The 19,172-nt window shown below is 34.2% G+C and overlaps 1 long non-coding RNA gene across 2 annotated transcripts in view; it reads left to right on the top strand.

Moving 5' to 3' along the window:
- The window catches only part of LOC141513913 (uncharacterized), a 106,635-nt gene that overhangs the window by 22,244 nt on the left and 65,219 nt on the right, over nt 1-19,172 (top strand). For both annotated transcript variants that reach the window (XR_012475909.1, XR_012475907.1), the window contains one exon: nt 1,170-1,248. This is a non-coding gene — a long non-coding RNA (uncharacterized LOC141513913). The remainder of the gene's footprint in view (nt 1-1,169; nt 1,249-19,172) is intronic.

Below are 19,172 nucleotides of genomic sequence, written 5' to 3'. Positions count from 1 at the left end.
CAATTATTAACCTGGACAAAGCAAAAGCAAAAATAGACCTAGTTAAAAGGGACAATAAGAGAAATTACAGCTTGCCAAAAAGGTACCATAGATATTGAAGTAATATCAAAAAAATTATAGCAAATTTTCTAACAAACCCCTCATTTCTCAAATATAAACTGTTTATAAAATGGAGTCAAATTTATAAAAATAAGAGCCACTCACCAATTGATAAATGTTCAAAAAGATGTATACGGGCAGATATCAGAAGAAAAAAGTCAAAGCTAGCTATATTCGCATGAAAAAATGTTCTAAATCACTATTGATTGGAGAAATGCAAATCAAAACAACTCTGAGATACCACCTCACACCTATCAGAAATGAAAAAATTCTTGAGGGGATGAGGGAAAATAGGTACATGAATGTAGTTTTGGTGGAATAGTGAACTGGCCCAACCATAATGGAGAGCAGTTTGGAACTATGTCCAAAAGCTATTAAACCATTCATGACTTTTGACTCAGCAATACCATTACTAGGTCTTTATCCAAAAGAGATAAAAAAGGAAAAGATATAAAGATATATATATATATATATATATATATATATATATATATATATATATATGTTTATAGCAACTCTTTTTTGTAATGACATGGAATTGGAATTGGAAACTGAGGGGATGCTCATCACTTGAGGAATAGCTGAACAAGTTATGTCCTGTGTTTGTAATGGAGTACTACCATGCTGTGAGAAATGATGAGGGGATTGGTTCAAAATATGGTAAGACTTTCATGAACTGGTGCAAAGTGAAGTGAGCAGAACTTACTTCCCTCCCACCACCCCCAAAGAAGGCAATTTGCCTGTCTTTACATTGTTTCCATGGTGTACATATTGATCCAAATTGGCTGTGCTGAGAGAGCAATCAACATATGCTTATCTTGATCAAACTTCTTTTCCCTTCATCCAACAAGGAGTAGGCTCAAGTCTTCTTTTCTCCTTTCCTCCAAGAGGAATTAGCAAAATAAAGATGCCCAGGATCTGATTGGTCTGGCTTCTTTGATGCAACTTCCTAATTAAAAAAATCCTCATTACTCCGAGTCTAGCTTTTAAGACTTAATGCATGCCTAAGACCTTGTAAGTCATCATCCCTAATAACTTATTAATCAACTAATCATTTCTCTTTCCATGAGGATTCAAAGAGAGCTGCATCTCCCCAGAACTAATGATTGGTGCTTTTGTATCCTTGTTGAATATCCTACCTGTGCTGGGGTGAGTAAATGTCTCTTTTTTTTTTGTCAACCATTCAGGGACTTACAAGTGATTCATATAACCCCAAAACCAAGTCTGAAGTTAAGTTATTATCTTAGACCTACTTCTTACACTGGATAACAATTACTTCTATACTTTGTGGACAAAAAGATTGCTCTTTGACTTAGGATAGTAACCATGATTTGAAGAAATTGCTCCTGTTTGGACATCCACTCAACTGTCAAATTGACATTCCTAAAATTCAGATGTGACTTTATCACCCTCCCCTCCAATTCAATAAACTCCAAACTTCCCTATTGCCTCCAAAATCAAACATAAAATTCTCTGTCTCTGCAAGCCCTTCATTCCCTAGATACTTCTTACCTTTACAGTCTTCTTACAACTAAATCCCCACCATGTCCTCTGCAATCCATTGATGCAGACCTTTTTGCTACTCCTCACATATCTCTGAACTCAAAAGCAGTTTTACTGGCTGCCCCCATGCCTGGAATCTTCTTCCTACCCATTTTGATCTCCTAGTTTACTAGTTTCTTTGAAGAATCAGATAAAATCCTATATCCTGTAAGAGTCTGTTTCCAGTCTTCCTTAACCATGCCTCCCAGTGAACCACATTTAATAACCTATGTAAATATATCCATATTCCATGGGCAGTTCATATCTTCTATGTGTATCACAGAATTATGATTTTTTATTGTTACATTTTGTTTTGCCACAGCAATCCCTTCCCAATAAGCCACCTATCCTACATTCCCCCTCAAAAAAATTCAGTCAAACCTTAGTGTTTTGCATATAGTAGTTGTTTATCAGAGTTTTTTGATTCCATAGTTATAACATCAATGGAATTCCTTTGAGACTTGGACAAATGTAACTTTCTTCTCTTACAGTTTACCATTATTAGTAGGAAGGAAGGAAGTGTGTTTTAATGTCAGTCATCTGGAACCAACATTAGCCATTGCATTCTAAGTGAATTGTTGTTTTTGTATACTTTCTTGTCGTTATTGTGTGTGCTGTTCTTTTGGTTCTGTTCTATTCACAGCCCAGCTAAGTTAGAGAGACTCATTATGGAAGTCTTTTAGGGGCCACAGTCCAAAGACTGTTTACTAAAGCAAACAAATTTGTAATTTATGTTGGTAGGGATAGTACCTATACCAATAAAATGTGATATAGAGGCATAGGCAATACTAACTATCCTAATTCCCTTTTAAATCTCAGTTATAAAGTCCTATAAGTATAATTTAAGGTCAGTGTGAAAAAATGTTGAGACCCAATGATTTATTAATCACTTACTATATGTGCCAAATTCTAAGTATGCCCTTACACAGAATAAAACAATTCCCTATATTTAAAGAGATTACATTTTATTGTACAAATAGAACAAATACAAATAAACACAGGATAGTTAAACACAAGGTAGCTTTGGGAGGGAGAGGGGGAGAGCAGGAGCACTTGGAATCAGGAAAGACTTAGATGACTTCCAAAGGTTCCTTATGATCCTAACGAAAAATCCCAGGGCAATGGGGACTCTAACACTTACCCTCCTGGTGCTATTTTATGAACCATAGAAGCCAAATGTTGTCACAGAGACTTTAATTTCCTATAACTCTTATTTCAGATAGAATCTCATAGTATAAAGAACCCAGATATACTTTGAGGGCATTTGCTTACTCTATTGGTTCACAGTTCTCACCCAGGAAACCTGAGATAACAGATGGTATACCATTATTAATCTTCAGACAAGTTTCCCCTTATAACACACAGTTTGTGCTATTACAGAACAAAGATTTTAATGTAACTTCTTTTAATTTTGTGCTTGGTGTAAATTTTCTTACTTAAATTTTTTTGTCTCGTACATAATTAAGCTCTAATTAGTGAAGATATTCTCCAAAATTTTGTCTGTAAAATCTAAGAATAAGGGGCTTTTTAAAGTGGTGAAACAGAAGATGGTGAAATAAGAATTTCCAGAGTCCAGTCATCCCCACAATGAATAGATTAAAAATGTCTCCAAAAATAAATAAGTAAATAAAAAAGGAAGGAACTAAAAAGCCTCAAAAAGAATGTTTTTTTGATAAGGAAAGTAAAAAGACAAGGAAATGAATAAGCAGTGGGGGGAAACCCACAAAACTTAATTCAATAAATACCATGAATTAAAAGATTCTTTAAAATAAAATCACCAGAAGGAGACACTGACAAATCAGCTTCAACAACAATCCAAGAAATTAAGATGAGATTTACTCAAGACATGCTGAATTGGATAATAAACATTTAAAGCATGGATTCTTAACCTGGGAGAGAGATCTGACAGTAGATAGAGAAATTCGGTAGTCAGAATGTCTTGAGTTCAAATTTGGCCTCAGATGCTAGCCTGAAGCAAATCCCTTAGCGTCTAACTGCCTCAGTTTCCTAAAATGTAAAATGGAGATAAAAACAGTAACTATCTCATAGAGTTGTTGTGAAGCTCAAGTGATAATATTTAAGTTTTTAAAAGTATGTTTTATTTTGTTAAATATTTTCCAATTACATAAAAATTTTAACATTCGTTTCTTAAAATTTTGCATTCCAAATTTTCTCCCTCCTCTTCCATTCTTCCCCTAGGAATTGAGAAGGAAAGCAATTTAACAGCAAATAAACAGAAGTTTTGCAAAACATTTCTATATTAGTCAAATTGTGAAAGGAAGATACAAACGAAAAAACCCAACAAATTAAGAAAGTAGAAGGTAATATTCTTTGATCTGTATTCATATTATATCCATTGAAATTGTCCAAAGGACTTATAGTGAAAAATGCTATCCACCTCCAGAGAGAAACTGATGGAATCTAAATGTAGATCCAAGCATATAATTTTTTTACTTTATTTTTGTGAGAGTTTTCTTGTTTGTGTCTTCTTTCACAACTTGACTAATATGAAGATTTGTTTTAAAGGATTATAAATATATAACCTATATTAAATTGCTTACTGTATCAGGGAAGGATGTGGGAGATAAAGAATTTGAAAGTCAAAAAATTTTTTTTTAGGTTTTTGCAAGGCAAATGGGGTTAAGTGGCTTGCCCAAGGCCACACGGCTAGATAATTATTAAGTGTCTGAGACCAGATTTTAACCCAGGTACTCCTGACTCCAGGGCTGGTGCTTTATCCACTGCGCCACCTAGCCGGCCTGTCAAAATTTTTTAAATTGAGTGTTAAAAATTTTATATGTAATAAAATATCAGAGTAAATAAAAGGAATTATCTTAGATCATTGTCTTGATCAGAGATGATCATCGTTATTATGCTGTTATTACTGTGTACAATGTTTTCTTAGTTCTGATCATTTTCCTTTACATCAGTTCATTTAAACTTTCCCATGTTTTTCTGAAACTATCCTGCTCTTCACTTCTTATAATCCAATAGTATCGTATGACAATCATATACACTACAACTTATTTATTCAATTCAATTTTCAATTTTTTGACTTATCAAAAAGAGCTACTATAAATGCCTTGATTCAAATTGGTTTCACCTTCACTTTTACTTCTTTGGGATACAGACTTAGGAGGGTCCAAGGTTATACAGAGTTTTAAAGCTCTTTGGGCATAGTTTCAAATTGTGTACCAGAGTGGTTGGACCAGTTCACAATTCCACCAACAGTGTATTAGTGTCCCAATTTTCCCAAAACCTTTCCAGCAGTTGCCATTTTTATGATAGCCAATCTGATAGCTAGATTCTGGTAGATAATATCTAAAGTGCTTAGCACAGTGTTGGCTCATGATTGGCACTTAAGTGATCATTCCCTTCCCTCCTTGGGTTTCACAAACTTCCAAGGGGTCCAAGCATAGATTTTGGGGATCCATGAACTTGGATAGGTAAACAAATTACTTTTTTTTAACTAACTTTGAACTGAAATTTATAATTTCCTTCAATTATTTAAGCATATTATTCTGAGACAGGATCTATAGGTTTTACCAAACTGTCATACTTGCTTTCAAGGGAAGATATCATTCAGTCCAATTAAGAGAAAAGATTGTGCTTTATATGCTAAATTTGAAAACTTTATATACAAAGACAATGGTAACTGAGAAAGACCTCAGTTATAGGAGAGTCTAACCATCATTTCCCAAGAGAGTTTTAAAGAAAATTTCCTAGAAAAAATAATTTTAAAAAAGAGTCCACAGATTAGTGTAGTGAGAGATGCTTTCTATGGAAAATATCAGATTCAACCCTCCTGGACACATTATGTTTAAATATTTCTACCAATTTTATTAACAAAAAGCTTTTAACCCATTTCTGCACTTGTGGCTCATCTTATCCACATACTGCAAATATATAAAATAGATTCAAGCATGGGAAAATACTCCAGTATTTGTTGCCATATGGAAAACTTTTCTCTACTGAAAACATATTACAAACACAGTCATGTCAAAAATAATTGAAATAAAATATAGCATTTTCTTAGGAAGACAGTTTAAGCCCATTATGGTTATGCCTAACCTTAAATACACTATCATCTGCTTCAAATAGAAGAATATCTTTCAAATTAAAAAGGAAATCCAACCAAAACATATTATTATTCACTTAATCTTAACACTTGTTGTACATGAATTATATCACACTCTCTAGCTCTGCCAAAATACACATTAAACAGCTACTTATTCTTAGAGAATCTTTTTACCATTGAAATTAAAATGTTAATGTACTTTTTAAATTTAAAATTTTTTAACATATTCCTAATAAAGATAGAGACTGAAAGTTTTTGAGCTTGAATTTTGTCAGTTGATCCAGTGGCTGAAGGAAATAGCTATAAATATCTTCATCTTCTTCATTCAAGGAATATATCACTATCAAGGAGAAAGCTTTGGCTAAATAAGTTTAGAGATGTATAGCATGAATTCAAAACTTAATAGGAAAAATGTATTTAAAGTAATTTACACCTGTGCTGTATAAGTTTTTTTTATGCTTTTGGAAGACCAGAGTAGAATATAAGAGATTTGGAAAGAATTCTGTGGGTGGGAGGAGGGTGGAAGGAAAAAGAAAACTTGGAACCAAAAATAAAAATTCCAAAAATGTTTTTTGAAAAGAAAATATTTTCACTAAAATAAGTACAATATAAATAAAGTACAGGGTCCACTTTCCTAAAATAGCTAAAGAAAAATTACACATCTAAGGGCAGCTAGGTGGTGCAGTGAATAGAGCACTGGCCCTGGAGTCAGGACTTGAGTTCAAATTTGGCCTCAGAGACTTAATTACATAACTGTGTGATCTTGGGCAAGTCACTTGACCCCATTGCTTTGCAAAAAAAGAAAAAGAAAGAAAAAAATGACACTTCTTCACCAAAATGGAAGCAGAAAATTGATAAAAAACATTCTCAAACTACATGATAAACATACATAACATAAGCCCAACCATTTGTATTTGTCTAATAAAGCTGAAAGTGGATCTCCTCCATTTGGACCCTATGAAATGGCTAACATTGAAGAGTAGAATCAAAAGTACCTATATGGGTGACATTTATATGAACTCAGCCAACAATAAGTCAACAAAGAAGTGTCAAAACCTTGCTGAGTCATGAGGTGGCACAGTGGAGAGAGCACCAGCCCTGAAGTCAGGAGGACCTGAGTTCAAATCCAGCCCCAGACACTTGGCACTTACTAGCTGTGTGACCCTGGGCAAGCCACTTACCCCTGATTGCCTCATCAAAAAAATAAGACAAAATAAAGTACTGAGTTAGGAAGATTTGTCTGCAGAGGGGACTATGCTATTAATTTATGAACAGAACATCTCTTCTCTCACTCAAAAAAAAAAGTTATCTTTAAGGAGCTTAAATTAGTGATCAATGTAGATCATTCAAGGAAATCTGGAAATTGAACAATTGCAGTCAGTGTGCAAAAATGCACCATCTACAAGACCTCTATAAGACTAATAAATAATAGCAAACCCCATACTTCATATACAGATCTCATATTCTACATTGTACTCATTTCAGTACAATATCCATTTATTGTACTCAAACCAAGGCATTATCCCTGACCTATCTCTGCCCTATAATCATATAGAAATAGCACTTATCCCTACGAATTTCAGAATAATAGACTTTTTGTTTGTGCAAAGGCAATGAGGTTAATTGACTTGCCCAAGGTCACATAGCTAGTAAATATCAAGTATCAGAGGGCAGATTTGAACTCAGATTCTCCTAAGTCCAGGGTGGGTTCTGTACTCACAGAATCACCTAGCTGCCCTCAGAATAATGATTTTTATTTTATTTTTTATTAAAGATTTTATTTATTTTGAGTTTTACAATTTTCCCCCATCTTACTTCCTTCCCCCCCCACACAGAAGGCAATTTGTCAGTCTTTACATTGTTTCCATATTATACATTGATCCAAATTGAGTGTGATGAGAGAGAAATCATATCCTTAAGGAAGAAACATAAGGTATAAGAGATAGCAAAATCAGACAATAAAATATCAGGTTTTTTTCCCCCTAAATTTAAGGTAATAGCCCTTGGTCTTTGTTCAAACTCCACAGTTGTTTCTCCAGATATAGATGGTACAGAATAATGATTTTAAAATAGCTCTTACTACACCAAATAGTGAGACTATATGTAATGAAAAAAATTGCAAAATGTAGACTCTAGACGATGAAAATCTTGTTGGGAAGAAGGTGAATGTAAGGCTTAATATCTTTATTCAACTACTTTCATAATATTCACTGACGCAATAGGAAAAAGAATATTAAATATAAAATAATAATAGCAGAATAATGATTTATCCTAGAATTGTTTCTCAGACAGTTTTATCAAACAACTCTGCTATTTCAACAGTAATAGTAATAGGTGACATTTATATAGTGTTTTAAAAATTTTATAACATTTTGGTCTATATTCTATCATTCAATATTCACAAAAATCTTGTGTGGTGTTACTGCTATTCTCAATAATAGAAACAACAATAAAATTTATATCAATGGTGATGAAAATAATAAAATATGTCAAAATGTGTAGTAAAATTTTAGTTAAATAGTACTTAGGATAATTTATTTTCTTGGATACCCATATTAACAAAAATAAAAAGAGAAAATGAATAGTTTGTCGTTAAAATTTTTTTAAAAATCAACAAAATAAGGCACCTGAAATAAACATAAAAGAAGGAAACTGACAAATCAAGGGAGATGCTAATAAAATTGGAAGAAAAGTGTCAACATTGAATTTATGAATAAAAATAAAAAACTTTTTAAAATAAATTTTCTTCATATGTTTTGTTTGAACATAATCTAAATTATTCCTCATTGCCACTCCCAAAGGAAAAGAAAGGAAAAAAAATCAGCAAAATTAGTCAATATGTATTTTTTAAAAATCTGACAGTATGTACAATGTTTCACACCTGTGGGTCCTCTACCACCAATTACTTTGTAATTTTACAACATTCTTTTCAGTTGATTCATGGGTGGTGTTATCTTGAATATTCCACATTCATGCATTTACTGTGCACATTGGCTTCATTACATTACTTTGTACTCATTGTGTATCCTATCTGTATTTTATTTTGCATTAGTTCTCATAATTCTTCCCATGCTTCTCATATTTATAACATCTTAAAGTTTTGTAATATTCCTTTACATTATTGTGCCACGATATTTTTTAGCCATTCACATAGCAATAGACAGCTAGTTTGTTTCCAGCTCTTTGCTACCACAAAAGTGGGGTTAAAAATATTTTGGCATATATTAGTCCTTTTTTGTTTAGTTAGTTATCTCCTTGAAGTGTGGGCCTAGCAAAAGAATCTTTTAGTCCAAGATACTGATTTCAAATTACTTTCCAGAATGGTTGTGCTAATTCAGAGCTCCACAAATAATTTATCAGTGTACCTGTCTTTCTATAACCCCTTCAATATCGACTATTCTAATCTTTAGTCATCCCTGACCATCTTTTGAAACACTATATAAGTTTTGAAACCTCTGGGTTATTTTCATTTGCATTTCTTTTATTAGTAGTAATTTAAAGCATAATTTCATATAGTTATTAGTAGTTTGCAGTTCTTCTTTTGTAAACTGTTTTCAAACCAGTTTGTTCACTAATCCACTAGGGAATGATTCTAGTCTTATGAACTTTATGTCATTCTTTTATATGCCAAACCTTAATTTGAAAATTTTCATATAAAGATTTTCCCCCATTCCACCATTCCTTTCTTATTCTAGATGCATTAATTTTGTTGGGCAGAAATTTTTTCAATTGCATTATCAAAATTCTCTATTTTATCTTTTGTGATTGCCTCTATCCCTTATTTGCTTTAGAAAATATGTTCTATCCATTTCTGTGAAGGATATGTCATTGGTTTCTCTTCTAATTTTTCTGTGATTTAAACCCTAATAGTTGGGTCATATATACACACATTGAATCTATTGTGGAATGTGGTGTAAGGTATTGGTTTAAGACAAATAAGTCAGTTTACACTTTTCTCCAAAGTTCTTATCAAATGGGAGTTCTTTCCTAGGCAATATATTTTTGAGTTTATTGAGCAGGATACTATTGAGTCTGCTTAGTTTGGATTTTCTCTTGTCTAGTGTGTTTCATTGAACAATTTCTTTTGAAACGTATCAAAATGGATTTGATAAATAATTTTTTATAGTATAGTATAAGTTCTGGAAGTACTATCTCCCTTCATTACTGCTTTTTTCATTATTGCCCTTGGTTTCTATATCTTTTGATCTACCAAATGAATTTTGTTATTATTTGTTATTATTTCTTGTTCTTGTTATTATTTTTAGCCATTCACATAGCAATAGACAGCTAGTTTGTTCCCAGTTCTTTGCTACCACAAAAGTGGGGTTAAAAATATTTTGGCATATATTAGTCCTTTTTTGTTTAGTTAGTTATCTCCTTGAAGTGTGGGCCTAGCAAAAGAATCTTTTAGTCCAGGATACTGATTTCACATTACTTTCCAGAATGGTTGTGCTAATTCAGAGCTCCACAAATAATTTATCAGTGTACCTGTTGTTATTATTTCTATTGTTCTATTTCTATGGATAATGTATCTTTTTCATAGTTTCATAGTTTAAAATGAACTATGATAGTAGTGTTATTTTTTTAATTATATTGACAGCCCAACACTGAGCACTGAATATTCCTCATTGTTTAAGTCGATTTTTTAATTTCTTTAAGTACTTTGCAATTACATCTTTATAAATATTGTATATGCTTTGTAGATTGCTTCACATTTCCCTTTCTGTTATTGCCTCTTAGATTTTATTAGAAATATTGTTTTATGGGTTTATTTTATGATCTACAATTTTGCTGAAATTATTATCTTACTTTTTTTTGATGATTACTGAGGAGCTTCTAAATAAACCATCAGGTCATCAGGAAAACTGAATACTTTTATCTCCTCTTTGCCTATCTTTTGATTTCTTTCTCATTATTGATATTGCTAGCATTCTAGAGCTATATTTTAAAAATAGTGGGAAAGTGGACATCCCTGCTCCAATCTTATTTATTGGAAATTCTTTTAGAATCCTCATTGCATATGATTTTACTTTTTGTTTTAGATAGATACTTTTTATGATGCTAAAAAAGTCTTTCTATGAGTATATTGTAGACATTTAGCATAAATGATAAAGTAGTAAAACTAGAACAGAACTTTGACAAAGTCTTTCTTTCCATCTACTGAGATAATCACTTGATTAATGTTTTTGTTTATATTTTAATTAATTAAGTTAATTATTGAATCATCCTTGCATCCTTAATATAAAAGTAGATTGGTTATAATGAATGATTTAAGAATAAAGTTTTTTTAAATGCAAAGTGAATTCAACAGCCATAAATTAATCAAAAAGGAAAAAAAGAAAGTCTACTAAAATAAAAATAAATAGAAAATCTCAATAGTGAAGAAATAAAGAAAATTATCAGAGAATAGTGCACATGATAATTTACTGCCCCAAAACAGAGACTATAAAAGAAACAGAAGAATATTAATTTATGCTTCTTTAAATTTGCATTGAACCCCTCATTAATGTCAGTCAGCACTTACTCTCTCCACTGGTAGAGAATGCAAGTCATCTATGTTTTCTTTTCCTGAGAAATGCTTATTCATGCCATGTCATAAATATCCCTTATGGAGTCCATACAGCCTTCTAGGGAGCTTATGTCTCTTGGCATTATATGGGTACCGATCCTGCTTGCCAGATGCCCATCTCATATTCTTCAGAGTCTACAGAACTTCCTTACTTTCTCTCCATAAACTTCACTGATAATAGATTTTCCACCTTTTCATGTATACAATTTGTTGTTGGTAATATGGCAGCTTACTTAAGTCCACCATACTTTGTCATCCTTTGAATGACTCACAATTTTGTTTTTTTGGAGATTATGATATTCCATGATTCAAAATCATGGAGTATCCCTGAAATAATTTTAGTGTTTAAAAAATTGGGGTCTCTTTATGGAGAAAAATTCCTATAATATAGTGAAGTTGTCGGACAAAAAGGTAACTTAAAGTTCTGTGGGCAGAGAGAGAATTAGTGTCTAGTGCCAGAGAAATGTCAGGAAAAAATGCAGAACCAAATGGGGATCTGAGCAGGACAACCAACTTAGAGCAGTTTGTTACACTTAGCTAGAAACCTTTTTGTGAACTGCTTGATCTGATGGACTGGGCTTTGAAAGGGCCTAACTTAGCAAGGAGTAACGGAAAATCAGCTTCATTTTTAAGCCAGAAGACTATAATCTACTTTCCGCCTAATGACCTTGGATAAGTCACGATTCATGTCATTAATTTCCTATCAGTAAATTTAGAAATGTTTTATAAAGTCTGTCCCAGTTCTCAATCTATGATTCTGATTCTCTTGAGTTGGAAGGAGTTGTGTTAAGACTGACCACAAGTAGGGAGTATTACCATTACAGAAAAACTTTATCAGGAGAATATTTGTTTATTATGACTTTGCCCAAGGTCATACAGCCAGTAAGTGACTGACTTCAGGGCCAGCATTCTACCCACTGTGCCATTCTGCTGCCCATCCAGGGCTGTCTCCAGTCATCCTGATTCATATCTGGACACTGACCCAGATGGCTCTGGAGGAGAAACTGAGACTGGTGACTTAGCAGTTCTCCCTCACTCATATCCATTTTGTAGGCACGTCACGATGTCACCTCCCTGATGTCATGGTCTTTGAAAAAACAAAGGACAAACATCATCATATTATGACCATTAGATGCATGCCTTATTACTTCCTTCCCTCAGCGCCAAATGAAATAGTTACATGTAGTAGAAGCAGGATAAAGTTATTTCTCAACAAAATCATCATGTAGAGGAGGAGTTAGTCTTCAGAATATATAAGGTCCTTTTTTGGCACTAATTTTTCCTATTTATGGTGATATCACTTTTCACCTATCTTTCACAAATCTAGTGTCCTTGAGGGTTTTTTTCCCCTTCTCTATTACTGGACTCTGCTCTTAAGAAGAATTGAGATAAATGTAAATCAGTTGATCTCTCCCTAAAATCTTTGTATTTTAAGCTTTTTATCTTATTGTAGAATAATAAAAGGCTCTGACTCTTGTTAAAGGAATTTCAGGTGTACTGATCAGATATAAAAGAGATAAATGTGAGTGTGTATGTTTGTATGTGCATGTGAGTGAGTGTGAGTATGTGTGTGAGTGTGTGTGTGTGTGTCTGTGTGTCTGTGTGTCTGTGTGTATGAGACAAAGGCTTTTTAAATGGTACTTTTGAAATCACTCCACAGGTGACCAATAGGAAAGTTAAGCTTAACCTTGAAAACAGATACAACACAGTTAACTTGTGACATGGTCCTTAATACTATCTTCAGATATTTGTGTTATAAGGAACTTTTACTCAATTAGTTGATTTTATTTTAAGATTCTTCAGAACTGAGACATTTTTTGAACTTTTCACATTTAAGGTAACAAACTCAGGTAACATACTCAAGTATGGCATCCATACTAAATTCATCCATAATTATTTCCTACAACCTGTTTGGTCTATGGTTTCTTCCATTCCAGGATCCCAGAATGCCCCTCAAACTAGGTCAGCTGAAATAAACATCAGCTTCTCTTCAAAAAGATTCTATGCCTATGTGGTCACTACCCAAAAAAAGAGTCCTTCGGGGAAATATGACATATAAACAGTATCGCCCAGGCATCTCTTGTATCCTGTTTCTCTCTCCTAAGCAGAGATACTATCCTTGACCTTTGTAGCATCAACAAAATTATACTCCCTAAATTGAGTTACAGCAAAACTTTCCCTTCTACCACCTAATTTCCATTTTGCCTTTTCCACAAACTAATGGTTCCCAAACAGGAAGACATTGCTTTGGTCCAATATAAGCACAGGCTTACCCAAAGTAACTCTTTAGGTCATATTAGTCCTTCCAGAAAAACCATAAATCAAATGTTTCCTCTTAGCATCTCCTCTGATGTTTAGCTCTCCCTCATCTAAATTCATACATATGGGTTTTTCTGATACCAACATGAATAGCACATTCCCAGAGTTGGAGGCAGGAAGAGCTAGCAAGAAATAATTAGAAAATGATAATGTTTGTCCTTCATTCCTGAAGAAGACCATGACATCAGGGAGGTGATGCCATGACAAGTACTTGGACTGGATTTGAGTGAGGGGGGCTGTACCAAGTCACCAGCCTCCCTTTTACCTCCAGAGCATCTGGGTCCAGTGGCCAGCTGTGAATCAGGAAGACAGGAGATGGCCCTGGATGTGAGGCAATCAGGGTTATGTGTCAGTCAGGATGTGTCTGAGTGAGAACAGATTCAAATTCCTGTCCTCCTGATTCCAAGGTGACTGCATCACCTAGCTGTTCCTGGTCCTTACATACCCAAAACTATAGGATTTAAGATAAATACAGGCATGAAATATTCTGGGAGGTCATAGTAGATGGTGAAAAATCATTGGGTTTAGATATAGGACCTGAGTTCAGATTAAGCTCTATCATCTAATACATGTGTGATTAGCGAGTCATTAACCTCCTCAGGCCTCAGTTTCCTCCTCTTTAAAATTAGGGAGTTTCATCAGATTGACTAATATGACAGAAAATAAAAATTATAAATGTTGGATGGAATATGGGGAAATTTGGACATTAATGCATTGTTGGTGGAGTTGTGAGCTGATCCATTCATTTTGGAAAGTAATTTGGAACTATGACCAAAGGGCAATAAAACACACATAGCCTTTAATCTAGAAATACTACTATTAGGCTTGTATTCTAAAGAGATCAAAAAAGGGGGAAAAAACCTATTTGTACCAAAATATTTAAAGCAGCTCCTCTTGTGGAGGTAAAGAATTGGAAACTGAGGGGATGCCTATCTATTAGGGAATGAAAACAAGTTGTGTATATTATAGGAATGGAATATTATTGTGCTATAGAAATGATGAGCAGGATGATGATTTCAAAAAAACCTGGAAAGACTCACAAGAACTGATACATAGTGAAGGGAATAGAACCAGAAGAACATTATATACTATAACAACAGTATTGTAGAATGAACAATTGTGAAGGACCTTGCTCTTCTCAGCAATATAAAGATCCAAGACAATTCCAGAATACTCATGATGAAAAATGCTACCCATCTCCAGAGAAAGAATTAACATCCAGATATAGACTAAAACATACTTTTTTTCTTTTATCTTTCTTTCATTTTTCTTTCTTTGTCTTCCTTCCTTCCTTCTTCCTTCCTTTCTTTTTCTCTTTTCTTTTCTCTTTCTCTTTCTTCCTTCCTCCCTCCTCCTTTCCTTCTTCCCTTATTTGCTTCTCCTATCTTTCTTTCCTTATTCCATCTTTCTCTATTCCTTTCTTACTTCTTCCTTCCTTTCCTTCTTCCTTCCTTCCTTCTTTCTTTCCTTCTTTCATCTTTCTCTATTCCTTCCTTCTCTTCTTTCCTTCTTTCTTTTTCTTTTTTCTTTTTCCTTCCATTCTTTTTTGTTCAAGTTTTCTTGCATAAAATAACCAATATGGAAATGTTTTACTTGATTGTACAGGAACAAACCAAATCAACTTGCGTAACATTAAGAAGGGAAGGAAAGATAGGATTTGGAACTCAAAGTTTAAAAAAAAACAACAAATGTTAAAATTTGTTTTCATTCAATTGGAAGGAAAACAAAATACTTTTTGTAAAAAAATTCAGGGAGTTGGACTTGATAATCCCCAAGATTCCTCCCAGATTATGTATAAATCTATAATACTATGTGATCTATTTGGTCTCTAGGGCTTGGGGGAGACTTTATAAAGGGGTTGGGACTTGAAGTGGACTGGGCAAGACAAGACTGGGAAAGAGAGAGGAGAAAGAAGAGGAAATTCCAGATTGGGAGCAACAGTATAAACCAAGAAACATGGAGAGTGGGAAGTAAGATATCAGTGCCCCTGCCAGCAGGAGCTTCCAATTCAGTTGAGGAGAAAAAAACTCCACGCAGGAATCAGACCAATTTATGATAGTCTGTTATCTTGGGCTATAGATTAGCTACTACTGCCAGATATATAGCAGAGCAGATCCTAAATCACAAACTACTTCCAGACTCTGAGACCTAGAAAAAGGCAGTCATAGCAATATAGAAAATGGAAGTATTTGGAACAAGTCTGACAAGATTGAAAAATATTATGGATTCTTCTTTCCTTCTTTCTTGTGCTACCAGACCAGAAATGGAAAAAAATGATGAACCATTTCCTTTAGAAATTTATTTAACTAATAACAATAGGTAATGTTCATATGGGGCTTTCAGGTTTGGGGATTGCTTTATGTGTGATATGTCATTTGATCTTTACCTCCATTTTACAGATGAAGAAATCCAAAGTTAATGATTTGCTCATTGCCAAACAACTGATCAGAGTCCAAGGCAGAATTTGAATTTAGGTCTTCATCTTCAAATCCAACATTCTTTCCACTGTATTACATAGATACTTCTCATTTATGTGGTGATAGTTAATCACTAGATAATGAGGGCATTACTTTGGAAGGGAGTCCATGGTCAATGAGTATATTTTGTCAAATAGCTCCTTTTTCCTCCCTTCTATCTTGACTGAAAAACAGAGTAGATTGATCCTTTCCTCAAATCATCCAACAACATTTCATTCTATCCTAGAATATAATTTGGAGCTCTAAATCTTTCTAGTTAGATAGTTGAGATGATGCAGAGGATACTGGGAGACTGTCTGGCCCTTTCACCATAGTTCATTTCATTTTTATGCCCCCTTTCTGTCTGACTTTTCTTGATAGTTTTCAAGATAAATATCCTTACCAGCCTCACTCCAGTCTTATGAAGGCTAAGGTTTGAGTTATGAGGTACAATAGGAGTATTTATTTATGTTGTGTGCTTGATGATAAATAGCAAAATTATATGAAATCTGAGTATGTCAAAAACATTTCATTACATAAAATAGGAGTGATTTATTTACCTGCTTCATCAAACTTTGCCTCAAAATATCAACATAGAAAATGAATGTTTGCTAACTGGTATTTTAAACCAAAGTCACTTTTTATAACTTTTTTAGAATCAATGGCAGAATATTTTAAGGATGACTTGCTATCAGGCTTTTTAAAAAGTCATCATGCCTCCAATATCAGATGTAAACAAACAGGCAAAGTGTATATATTATCCATATATTTAATAGTAGGCACTACATGATTTCACTAGAAAATCATTTTCAAGACTAAACAAATAAAATAAGGTACCTGCCTACGTTAGGAAGAGAGAAACCAAACCAGTTTTGCTTCCATTAATTTCCCAATTGGTAACTCAGAAGTAGCATAGAATTTTACAAGTCAGCAATGAGAAAACCCACTCAGCCAAAGAGAAAACAGCACATTTCCCTTTGGTATCTATCAGAAACTAATAGCCTATACTCAGGGGCTCTTTTCTGGTGCCTGAAGCATCTCTCAGCTATGTCATTGATTGGCTGAAGCTTCCTCAAATGATAAAGAAAAACTGGAGTGGTTTGAATTTGCTTCTAAATTATAAGAACATTCATCCCAATTCTCCAAGTTGCAAGCTGAGATGTGTTAGAGTAGAATCTGTAGTCCTTACTTAGAAGAAATAAAGGAGTGTCACAGGCATCAGTGCCTTCATTTCAAAAGCACTAGTTGGGTGGTGGTTAGAAGATTTGAAACACTTCAGTTGGGATTTAGCTTGCTGTGTAAGCATATAAAGTAAGATGAGTTGACCTTTTAAAAAAAATTTATGGGGGTTATTTATTTTGTATTATTAAAATAATCTTGTTGTGAGAGTAAACACAAATTCCCTCTCCCCCCAAAAAGATGAGAAACCTCAAGAGTAGTGAGAGAGAAAAAAATGTACTTCAGTCTGTGTTCAGATTTCATTGGCTCTGTCTTTGGGACAAGTTGCCTTCTTTATCATAAGTCCACCAAAGAAGTTACTTCAATATTTTTCCCACAGTTGCTGTTATTAGCTGTATTTCCCCCCCCCCACTCTATTTCTTTCTCTCCCCTTTCATGCTGTCCCTGTTCAAAAGTGTGTTGTATCTGAGTGCCCTCTCCCATGATCTTCCCTCCCTTCTATTACCTACTCCTCCTCCCTTCCCCCATTCCCACTTATCCCATCCCTTTCCTCTCATTTTTCTTTAGAGTAAGATAGATTTCTATATCCTATTAGTGTGTATGTTATTTCCTCTCTGAGCCATTTCTTTTTTTTTTTTTTTTTAGATTTTGCAAGGCAATGGGGTTAAGTGGCTTGCCCAAGGCCACACGGCTAGGTAATTATTAAGTGTCTGAGGTCGGATTTGAACCCAGGTACTCCTGACTCCAAGGCTGGTGCTCTATCCACTGCACCACCTAGCCTCCCCTCTGAGCCATTTCTGATGAGAATGAAGGCTCACTCATTCCCACTCGCTTTCCACTGTTCCACTCCATTGTAAAAGCTTTTTCTTGACTCTTATGTAAAATATCTTAGCCACTTCTTCCTCTCCTTTCCCTTCCTCCCAGTACTTCCCTTTATCACCCATTGACTCCATCTTTTTACTATATTATACCATTATATTTCACTTCTTCCTGTGCCTTGTCTTCTAACTGCTCTTATAAATGAGAAAGTTCATTTGAGTTATCTTCTTCCCATGCAGAATACAAACAGTTCAATATCATTAAGTTCCTCATAATTAGTCCTTCTTGTCTACCCCCTCTATGGTTCCCCTGAGTCCTATATTTGGAGATCAAACTTTCTGTCCAGCTCTGGTTGTTTTAATAGAAAAGTTTGAAAGTCCCCAGTTTCACTGAAAGTTCATCTTTTCTGCTGTAGTTGATTCTCATTTGTAAATCAAGATCTTTTGCCTTCCAGAATATCATATTCCAAACCCTATGATCCCTTAATGTAGATGCTGCCAGATCCTGTGGAATCCTGACTATAGAGCCATGGTAGCTGAATTGTTTGTTTTGGAGAGCTTTCAGTATTTTCTTCTTCTTCTTCTTCTTCTTCTTCTTCTTCTTCTTCTTCTTCTTCTTCTTCTTCTTCTTCTGCAAGGCAAGGGGGTTGACTTGCCCAAGGTCACACAGCTAGGCAATTATTAAGTGTCTGAGGCCAAATTTGAACTCAGGTCATCTGGACTCCAGGGCCAGTGCTCTATCCATTGTGCAACCAAGCTGCCCCAGCTTTCAGTATTTTCTCTTTGATTTGGGAATTTTAGAATTTGGCTCTAATATTACTGGAAGTTTTTCTTTTGGGTTCTCTTTTAGGAGGTGATTGGTGAATTCCCTCAGTTTTACCCTAGTTTACCTTCTGCTTCTTAGGGCAATTTTGCTGTATTATTTCTTGAAAAATGAAGTCTAGACTCTTTTCCATGTCGTGACTTTCAGGTAGTCCAATAATTTTTAAATTATCTCTTCTAGATCTGTTTTTGAGGTCGGTGGCTTTTCCAAAGAGATATTTCACATTTTCATTCTAATTTGGGGTTTTTGGGAATAGTTTTATTTCTTCCTGATTTCTTGCAAAGTCATC

This window comes from Macrotis lagotis, chromosome 1 (assembly GCF_037893015.1).
Source record: "Macrotis lagotis isolate mMagLag1 chromosome 1, bilby.v1.9.chrom.fasta, whole genome shotgun sequence".
NCBI classification, from domain to species: Eukaryota; Metazoa; Chordata; class Mammalia; order Peramelemorphia; family Peramelidae; genus Macrotis; species Macrotis lagotis.
This window is presented reverse-complemented; position numbering and strand designations above follow the sequence as displayed.